The sequence below is a fragment of the Schistocerca nitens genome, chromosome 12, assembly GCF_023898315.1.
Source record: "Schistocerca nitens isolate TAMUIC-IGC-003100 chromosome 12, iqSchNite1.1, whole genome shotgun sequence".
Taxonomy (NCBI): domain Eukaryota; kingdom Metazoa; phylum Arthropoda; class Insecta; order Orthoptera; family Acrididae; genus Schistocerca; species Schistocerca nitens.
Window position 1 is genome coordinate 152,468,693 of NC_064625.1, and position 10,144 is coordinate 152,478,836.

Sequence of the window (10,144 nt, forward strand, 5' to 3'; positions counted from 1 at the left end):
CCGTCATCGAACCCATCGTTCTACCATTCCTAGACCGGCAAGGGAACTTGCTGTTCCAACAGCACAATGCACGTCCGCATGTATCCCGTGCCACCCAACGTGCTCTAGAAGGTGTAAGTCAACTACCCTGGCCAGCAAGATCTCCGGATCTGTCCCCCATTGAGCATGTTTGGGACTGGATGAAGCGTCGTCTCACGCGCTCTGCACGTCCAGCACGAACGCTGGTCCAACTGAGGCGCCAGGTGGAAATGGCATGGCAAGCCGTTCCACAGGACTACATCCAGCATCTCTACGATCGTCTCCATGGGAGAATAGCAGCCTGCATTGCTGCGAAAGGTGGATATACACTGTACTAGTGCCGACATTGTGCATGCTCTGTTGCCTGTGTCTATGTGCCTGTGGTTCTGTCAGTGTGATCATGTGATGTATCTGACCCCAGGAATGTGTCAATAAAGTTTCCCCTTCCTGGGACAATGAATTCACGGTGTTCTTATTTCAATTTCCAGGAGTGTACTTAAACCTAAGGACATCACGCACATCCATGCCCGAGGCAGGATTCGAACCTGCGACTGTAGCGTCACCATTGGGGATTAAACATTGACTATAGTTTGGACCTGATCAGCCAAAATGGTCACATAATGCTGGGCGGTAATGCGTCCTTGCAGAGTAACCATGGAGCTCATGGAATAGCACGATATATCTGCCCAAATCATCACCGAACCCCCGCCATGTTTCACTCTTGGGACGCGAACTCGGCAAAGTTGGCAACAGTGTGCAACTAGACTCGACCGACCCAATGACTTTCTTCCATTGCTCCACAATCCAGGTTTTATGGCTTCAGCATCATATTTTCCAATTACAAGCATCTGTATCAGTGATAAGGTAAGGAATGAGGAGGTTCTGCGCAGAATCGGAGAGGAAAGGAATATGTGGAAAACACTGTTAAGGAGAAGGGACAGGATGATAGGACATCTGCTAAAACACGAGGGAATGACTTCCATGGTACTAGAGGGAGCCGTAGAGGGCAAAAACTGTAGAGGAAGACAGAGATTGGAATATGTCAAGCAATGGGATGTCAAACTGATTCCATATTTTTAGATTTCCAGAAGGCTTTCGACACCGTTCCTCACAAGCGTCTTCTAACCAAACTGCGTGCCTACGGAGCATAGTGAACGCATTATTGTGGCCAAGATAGACACAAAGCCCATGCCTACTACAGTAGTACAAGTTTATATGCCAACTAGCTCTGCAGATGATGAAGAAATTGATGAAATGTATGACGAGATAAAAGAAATTATTCAGGTAGTGAAGGGAGACGAAAATTTAATAGTCATGGGTGACTGGAATTCGTCAGTAGGAAAAGGGAGAGAAGGAAACATAGTACGTGAATATGGATTGGGGGGAAGAAATGAAAGAGGAAGCCGCATTGTACAATTTTGCACAGAGCATAACTTAATCATAGCTAACACTTGGTTCAAGAATCATAAAAGAAGGTTGTATACCTGGAAGAATCCTGGAGATACTAAAAGGTATCAGATAGATTATATAATGGTAAGACAGAGATTTAGGAACCAGGTTTTAAATTGTAAGACATTTCCAGGGGCAGATGTGGATTCTGACCACAATCTATTGGTTACGAACTGCAGATTGAAACTGAAGAAACTGCAAAAAGGTGGGAATTTAAGGAGATGGGACCTGGATAAACTGAAAGAACCAGAGGTTGTACAGAGTTTCAGGGAGAGCATAAGGGAACAATTGACAGGAATGGGGGAAAGAAATACAGTAGAAGAAGAATGGGTAGCTTTGAGGGATGAAGTAGTGAAGGCAGCAGAGGATCAAGTAGGTAAAAAGACAAGGGCTAATAGAAATCCTTGGGTAACAGAAGAAATATTGAATTTAATTGATGAAAGGAGAAAATATAAAAATGCAGTAAATGAAGCAGGCAAAAAGGAATACAAACATCTCAAAAATGAGATCGACAGGAAGTGCAAAATGGCTAAGCAGGGATGGCTAGAGGACAAATGTAAGGATGTAGAGGCTTGTCTCACTAGGGGTAAGATAGATACTGCCTACAGGAAAATTAAAGAGACCTTTGGAGAGAAGAGAACCACATGTATGAATATCAAAAGCTCAGATGGAAACCCAGTTCTAAGCAAAGAAGGGAAGGCAGAAAGGTGGAAGGAGTATATAGAGGGTTTATACAAGGGCGATGTACTTGAGGACAATATTATGGAAATGGAAGAGGATGTAGATGAAGATGAAATGGGAGATAAGATACTGCGTGAAGAGTTTGACAGAGCACTGAAAGACCTGAGTCGAAACAAGGCCCCGGGAGTAGACAACATTCCATTAGAACTACTGATGGCCTTGGGAGAGCCAGTCATGACAAAACTCTACCATCTGGTGAGCAAGATGTATGACACAGGCGAAATACCCACAGACTTCAAGAAGAATATAATAATTCCAATCCCAAAGAAAGCAGGTGTTGACAGATGTGAAAATTACCGAACTATCAGTTTAATAAGTCACAGCTGCAAAATACTAACGCGAATTCTTTACAGACGAATGGAAAAACTGGTAGAAGCGGACCTCGGGGAAGATCAGTTTGGATTCCGTAGAAATGTTGGAACACGTGAGGCAATACTAACCTTACGACTTATCTTAGAAGAAAGATTAAGAAAAGGCAAACCTACGTTTCTAGCATTTGTAGACTTAGAGAAAGCTTTTGACAACGTTAACTGGAGTACTCTCTTTCAAATTCTGAAGGTGGCAGGGGAAAAATACAAGGAGCGAAGGGCTAATTACAATTTGTACAGAAACCAGATGGCAGTTATAAGAGTCGAGGGGCATGAAAGGGAAGCAGTGGTTGGGAAAGGAGTGAGACAGGGTTGTAGCCTCTCCCCGATGTTATTCAATCTGTATATTGAGCAAGCAGTAAAGGAAACAAAAGAAAAATTCGGAGTAGGTATTAAAATTCATGGAGAAGAAGTAAAAACTTTGAGGTTCGCCGATGACATTGTAATTCTGTCAGAGACAGCAAAGGACTTGGAAGAGCAGTTGAGCGGAATGGACAGTGTCTTGAAAGGAGGATATAAGATGAACATCAACAAAAGCAAAACGAGGATAATGGAATGTAGTCAAATTAAATCGTGGGATGGTGAGGGAATTAGATTAGGAAATGAGAAACTTAAAGTAGTAAAGGAGTTTTGCTATTTAGGGAGTAAAATAACTAATGATGGTCGAAGTAGAGAGGATATAAAATGTAGACTGGCAATGGCAAGGAAATCGTTTCTGAAGAAGAGAAATTTGTTAACATCGAGTATAGATTTAAGTGTCAGGAAGTCGTTTCTGAAAGTATTTGTATGGAGTGTAGCCATGTATGGAAGTGAAACATGGACGATATATAGTTTGGACAAGAAGAGAATAGAAGCTTTCGAAATGTGGTGCTACAGAAGAATGCTGAAGATAAGGTGGGTAGATCACGTAACTAATGAGGAGGTATTGAATAGGATTGGGGAGAAGAGAAGTTTGTGGCACAACTTGACTAGAAGAAGGGATCGGTTGATAGGACATGTTTTGAGGCATCAAGGGATCACAAATTTAGCATTGGAGGGCAGCGTGGAGGGTAAAAATCGTAGAGGGAGACCAAGAGATGAATACATTAAGCAGATTCAGAAGAATGTAGGCTACAGTAGGTACTGGGAGATGAAGAAGCTAGCACAGGATAGAGTAGCATGGAGAGCTGCATCAAACCAGTCTCAGGACTGAAGACCACAACAACAACAACAACAAACGGAGTATCGCCTCAGTTGTGCGACTGGATTCATGATTTCCTGTCAGAAATGTCACAGTTCGTAGTAATAGACGGAAAGTCATCGAGTAAAATAGAAGTAATATCCGGCGTCTCCGAAGGAAGTGTTATAGGCCCTCTATAGTTTCTGGTGTATATTAACGACATAGGAGACAATCTGAATAGCCGTCTTAGATTGTTTGCAGTTGATGCTGTCATTTACCGTCTTGTAAAGTCATCAGATGATGAAAACGACTTGTAAAATGCTTTAGATAAGATACCTGTACGGTGCGAAAAGTGGCAATTGACCCTGAATAAGGAAAAGTCTGAAGTTATTCACGTGAGTACTAAAAGAAGTCAGCTAAATTTCGATTACGCGATAAGTCACACAAATCTGAAGGCTGTAAATTCAATTAAATACTTAGGGATTACAATTACAAATAACCTAAATTGTAACGACACATAGATAATATTGTGAATAGAGCAAACCAAATACTGCGATTCATTGGCAGAACACTTAGAAGGTGCAACAGGTCTACTAAAGAGACTGCTTACACCACGCTTGTCCGCCCTATTCTGGAGTACTGCTGTGCGGTGTGGGATCTGCATCAGGTGGGACCGACGGATGACATCGAAAAAGTACAAAGAAGGGCAGCTCGTTTTGTATTATCACGAAATAGGGGAGATAGTGTCACAGACATGATACGTGAATTGGAGTGGCAATCATTAAAACGTAGGCGTTTCTCGTTGCGACGGGATCTTCTCATGAAATTTCAATCAACAGTTTTCTCCTCCGATTGCGGAAACATTCTTTTGGCACCCGCCTACATAGGGAGAAATGATCATCACAATAAAATAAGAGAAATCAGGGCTCGCACAGAAAAATTTAAGTGCTCGTTTTTCCCACGTGCCTTTAGAGAGTGGAACGGTAGAGAGACAGCTTGAAGGTGGTTTATTGAACCCTCTGCCATGCACTTTATTGTGAATAGCAGAGTAATCACGTAGATGTAGATGTAGAAATACTTGAGGACGTAGGTTGCAAGTGAAAAGGTTAGCACAGAAGAGGAATTCGTAGCGGACCGCATCAAACCAGTCAGAAGACTGATGGGAAAAAAAGAGAAAAAATCGCTGATGAGTGGGATTGGAATTTCAACTCGCCGTGCAGTTCCCGCCGTATGGAGCTCTCTTCGTGTTGTTTTAGTGGGTTCGCGAGTGCGACATTCAGTTTTGCAGTGACTTTTGCAGCTGTCGTCCCTTACATTTTGTCACAATCCTCTTCAATGATGTTTTCCCCCTTTCCGTGTATAAACCCTCTCTATGGTACGCCTGGAAACACCAAACACTTTCCCGAACACTTTCACTCTGCAGCGGAGTGTGCGCTGATATGAAACTTCCTGGCAGATTAAAACTGTGTGCCGGACCGAGACTCGAACTCGGGACCTTTGCCTTTCGCAGGCAAGTGTTCTACCATCTGAGCTATCTAAGCACGACTCACGATCCGTCCCCACAGCTTCAATTCTGCCAATACCTCGTCTACTACCTTCCAAACTTCACAGAAGCTCTTCTGCGAACCTTACATTTGCCAGCGAAAGGCAAAGGTGCCGAGTTCGAGTCTCGGTCTGGCACACAGTTTTAATCTGCCAGGAACTTTCATATCAGCGCACACTCCGCTGCAGAGTGAAAATCTCATTCTGGAAACATCCCCAAGGCTGTGGCTAAGCCATGTCACTGCAATATCCTTTCTTTCAGGAGTGCTAGTTCTGCAAGTTTCGCAGGAGAGCTTCTGTGAAGTTTGGAAGGTAGGAGACGACGTACTGGCAGAATTGAAGCTGTGGGGGCTAGGCGTGAGTCGGGCTTGGGTAGCTCAGTTAGTAGAGTACTTGCCCGCGAAAGGCAGATGTCCCGAGTTCGAGTCTCGGTCCCGGTCCGGCACACAGTTTTAATCAACCAAACACTTTGTCTACCTAGTTTGCGGAAGCACCCATACGAGCAACAGCAATTTGGCCACGTTCGAAGTCATTTAGCTGCGACATAAGGGACTCAACTGCACAGGACATTACATACGTGCCGTTCGCGGTCAAATACAACAGCGAAACCCACACGCTTGGCTAAGCATCTGCATTTATGTTCAAGCGTGCTTTTATCGCGGTGTGTTTACATATTTTTGTCGAACCCCTGTACCATGGCAAAATCGAGAGAGGATATGGTTAGCTTCAACAAGTGAAGCAGTCACTGTCAGCGGGATGTTGACTCCAGTGTGCCCTGCGATACTGCGAGAAGAGGCGGGGGGGGGGGGACTAGTTTCCTCTGCAGCTCCGCTCTCCGCCAGCTGCAGATAAGCTAGACAAAGATTACTGTACGCGCAACAAAAGTTGACACTCTGGCGCGGTGGCTGATGGGAGTGACTGTAAAGGCATTTCCCATTTACCGTCACTCCCATCAGCCACCGCGCCAGAGTGTCAACTTTTTTGGCGCGTACAGTGCGTGCTTCCACTCCCAGCATCCCCTAAAAAACGGCCAACTTATGCAGGTAGTAAACACCAGTGATATTTTGCGACAAGTGAAAACGACCGCTGAGACTGACTGTAAATGAGATTCTTTTTTCCCTGTCTTTTATGACAGTTGTAGTGTTCGTCTTAGCACGAATATCTTTCCACCTGAGCGACGTCAACATTTATAATATTACGCGGTGTGTTTAAAAAAAGAGTATCTCGCGATTTCGCGCGTTGTATTAGTCTAATACGCATGCTTTTTTCGTCGTTGTGGGGGTAGACATGCCTCAAAAGTACAGTATTTGCAGAGTGTTAGCCGCATCGGATATTTAGATTTTTGTCAGCTGCAAACAAGATTACATGTCTTTTGGTAGTATAGACTATTTATTTATATTATATAAAAGTTAATCACGGAATTTGTATTAAATTTTGATACAACGACAGAACAAACTGCAGCAGAGATTTACTAAATGTTGAATTTTGGCGATTGTGCTACAAGCGAAAAAACTGTTTTCTTTTGGTTAAGCAAAGGAGGAACTAGGTTGTGGCAAGTGGGGTATTGCCCTAGATGCTGAAGGCCCCTACAAGAGAGAAGCGGCAAAAAACGAAAAATCAATCAGAATGGGAAAACTACTACGACTGATCAGTCAAGTGAATCTTACCCTACATTAAAATAATAAAACTTTTTTTGCGAATCACTCTGCAGTAAAGCAGGTTTTGCGTTCAGAGTGTTTATGTACTTGAAAACAAAAGCAGATATAGGACACAGATTTAAAGGCTACAAACACTGTTATATGTAGTTCAGTTTGAAGTTCTTTACTGATACGTTCAATGAATATTCTCTTCTGTTCAGCATCGAAAGCTAATGTTGCTAGCGACTGGAAACAAGTGAATATCAGTCTGAAGTTGGGTTAGTATTATTTCCTTTGCGGTACAGACTAACACGGGCTAAAGATGGATACGGACTGTCCTCGTTATGTAAGGATGCAGGGGGAGTAGTCACGGCCCCGTGAGAGTTGGAAGGTATGCACACCAAAGTCGACAGGCTTCGGGCTACTACCCTGGACTACGATAGTGCTGGGGCACGCGGAACGAATGCTTTGGCAGCCCTGGAGGCTATAGCATGTCCTGGGATCCCTGGTATTGCAGTGCGTTCCGATTCGTTTGCACTGGCCGATAGGCCGTTACCTGACGGCGTCTGACGAACAGTGGCGGAATTGCGAATCTCTGGGCGGCAGCCGCACAGCTGTTCCCTTACACCTCAAAAACAAACATGAGGTACAGTAGTGCCCGCTGCTGGATCGGAGGAAATCCTCTCCGGCTTCCGGCGGCTATCTGATTTGGTGAAGACCGCCAGTCTCCCTAGCGGGATGAAAGCAGAGCTCACCATCTGCAGCATCGTCGACAGGACTGCGGACCTTGGTACACAGCCGAGTGGAGGGTCTGAATCAGAGGCTGAGACGGTTCTGTGACCGTGTAGGCTGCAGATTCCTCGACTTGCGCGGTGGGGTGGTGGGGTTTCCGGTTCCGCTGGATAGGTCAGGAGTCCACTACACGCAGCAAGCGGCTACACGGGTAGCAGGGGTTGTGTGGCGTGGACTGGGCGGTTTTTTACGTTAGAGGCCTCGGGGAAGTACAGAAAGGGCAACAGCCTCAAAGGGTGCGGGGCAAAGTCAGGACATGCGGGGACCAAGCAGCAATCGGTATTGTAACTGTAAACTGTCGAAGCTGCGTTGGTAAAGTACCGGAACTTCAAGCGCTCATAGAAAGCACCGAAGCTGAAATCATTATAGGTACGGAAAGCTGGCTAAAGCCTGAAATAAGTTCTGCCGAAAATTTTACAAAGGCACAGACGGTGTTTAGAAAGGATAGATTGCATGCAACCGGTGGTGGCGTGTTTGTCGCTGTTAGTACTAGTTTATCCTGTAGTGAAGCAGAAGTGGATAGTTCCTGTGAATTATTATGGGTGGAGGTTACACTCAACAACCGAGCTAGGTTAATAATTGGCTCCTTTTACCGACCTCCCGACTCAGCAGCATTAGTGGCAGAACAACTGAGAGAAAATTTGGAATACATTTCACATAAATTTTCTCAGCATGTTATAGTCTTAGGTGGAGATTTCAATTTACCAGATATAGACTGGGACACTCAGATCTTCAGGACGGGTGGTAGGGACAGAGCATCGAGTGACATTATACTGAGTGCACTATCCGAAAATTACCTCGAGCAATTAAACAGAGAACCGACTCGTGGAGATAACATCTTGGACCTACTGATAACAAACAGACCCGAACTTTTCGACTCTGTAAGCGCAGAACAGGGAATCAGTGATCATAAGGCCGTTGCAGCATCCCTGAATATGGAAGTAAATAGGAATATAAAAAAAGAGAGGAAGGTTTATCAGTTTAGCAAAAGTAATAGAAGGCAGATTTCAGACTACCTAACAGATCAAAACGAAAATTTCTGTTCCGACACTGACAATGTTGAGTGTTTACGGAAAAAGTTCAAGGCAATCGTAAAATGCGTTTTAGACAGGTACGTGCCGAGTAAAACTGTGAGGGACGGGAAAAACCCACCGTGGTTCAACAAAAAATTTAGGAAACTACTGCAAAAGCAAAGAGAGCTTGACTGCAAGTTTAAACGCAGCCTAAACCTCTCAGACAAACAGAAGCTAAACGATCTCAAAGTTAGCGTAAGGAGGGCTATGCGTGAACCGTTCAGTGAATTCGAAAGTAAAATTCTATGTACTGACTTGACAGAAAATCCTGGGAAGTTCTGGTATTACGTTAAATCAGTAAGTGGCTCGAAACAGCATATCCAGACACTCTGGGATGATGATGGCATTGAAACAGAGGAAGTCCGCACTGCAGTTCCTTCTCTAAATCGTCGCACAAACGAAAAAATGGCTGACATCGAAATAAGTATCCAAGGAATAGAAAAGCAACTGAAATCACTCAACAGAGGAAAGTCCACTGGACCTGACGGGATACCAGTTCGATTCTACACAGAGTACGCGAAAGAACTTGCCCCCCTTCTAACAGCCGTGTACCGCAAGTCTCTAGAGGAACGGAAGGTTCCAAATGATTGGAAAAGAGCACAGGTAGTCCCAGTCTTCAAGAAGGGTCGTCGAGCAGATGCGCAAAACTATAGACCTATATCTCTGACATCGATCTGTTGTAGAATTTTAGAACATGTTTTTTGCTCGCGTATCATGACATTTCTGGAAACCCAGAATCTACTATGTAGGAATCAACATGGATTCCGGAAACAGCGATCGTGTGAGACCCAACTCGCTTTATTTGTTCACGAGACACAGAAAATATTAGATACAGGCTCCCAGGTAGATGCCACTTTCCTTGACTTCCGGAAGGCGTTCGATACAGTTCCGCACTGTCGCCTGATAAACAAAGTAAGAGCCTACGGAACATCAGACCAGCTGTGTGGCTGTATTGAAGAGTTTTTAGCAAACAGATCACAGCATGTTGTTATCAATGGAGAGACGTTTACAGACGTTAAAGTGGCCACTGGCGTGCCACAGGGGAGTGTTATGGGACCATTGCTTTTCACAATATATACAAATGACCTAGCAGATAGTGTCGGAAGTTCCATGCGGCTTTTCGCGGATGATGCTGTAGTATTCAGAGATGTTGCAGCATTAGAAAATTGCAGTGAAATAGCCCGCAGCTCGTGGTCGTGCGGTAGCGTTCTCGCTTCCCACGCCCGGGTGCCCGGGTCCGATTGCCGGCGGGGTCAGGGATTTTCTCTGCCTCGTGATGGCTGGGTGTTGTGTGCTGTCCTTAGGTTAGTTAGGTTTAAGTAGTTCTAAGTTCTAGGGGACTTATGACCACAGCAGTTGAGTCCC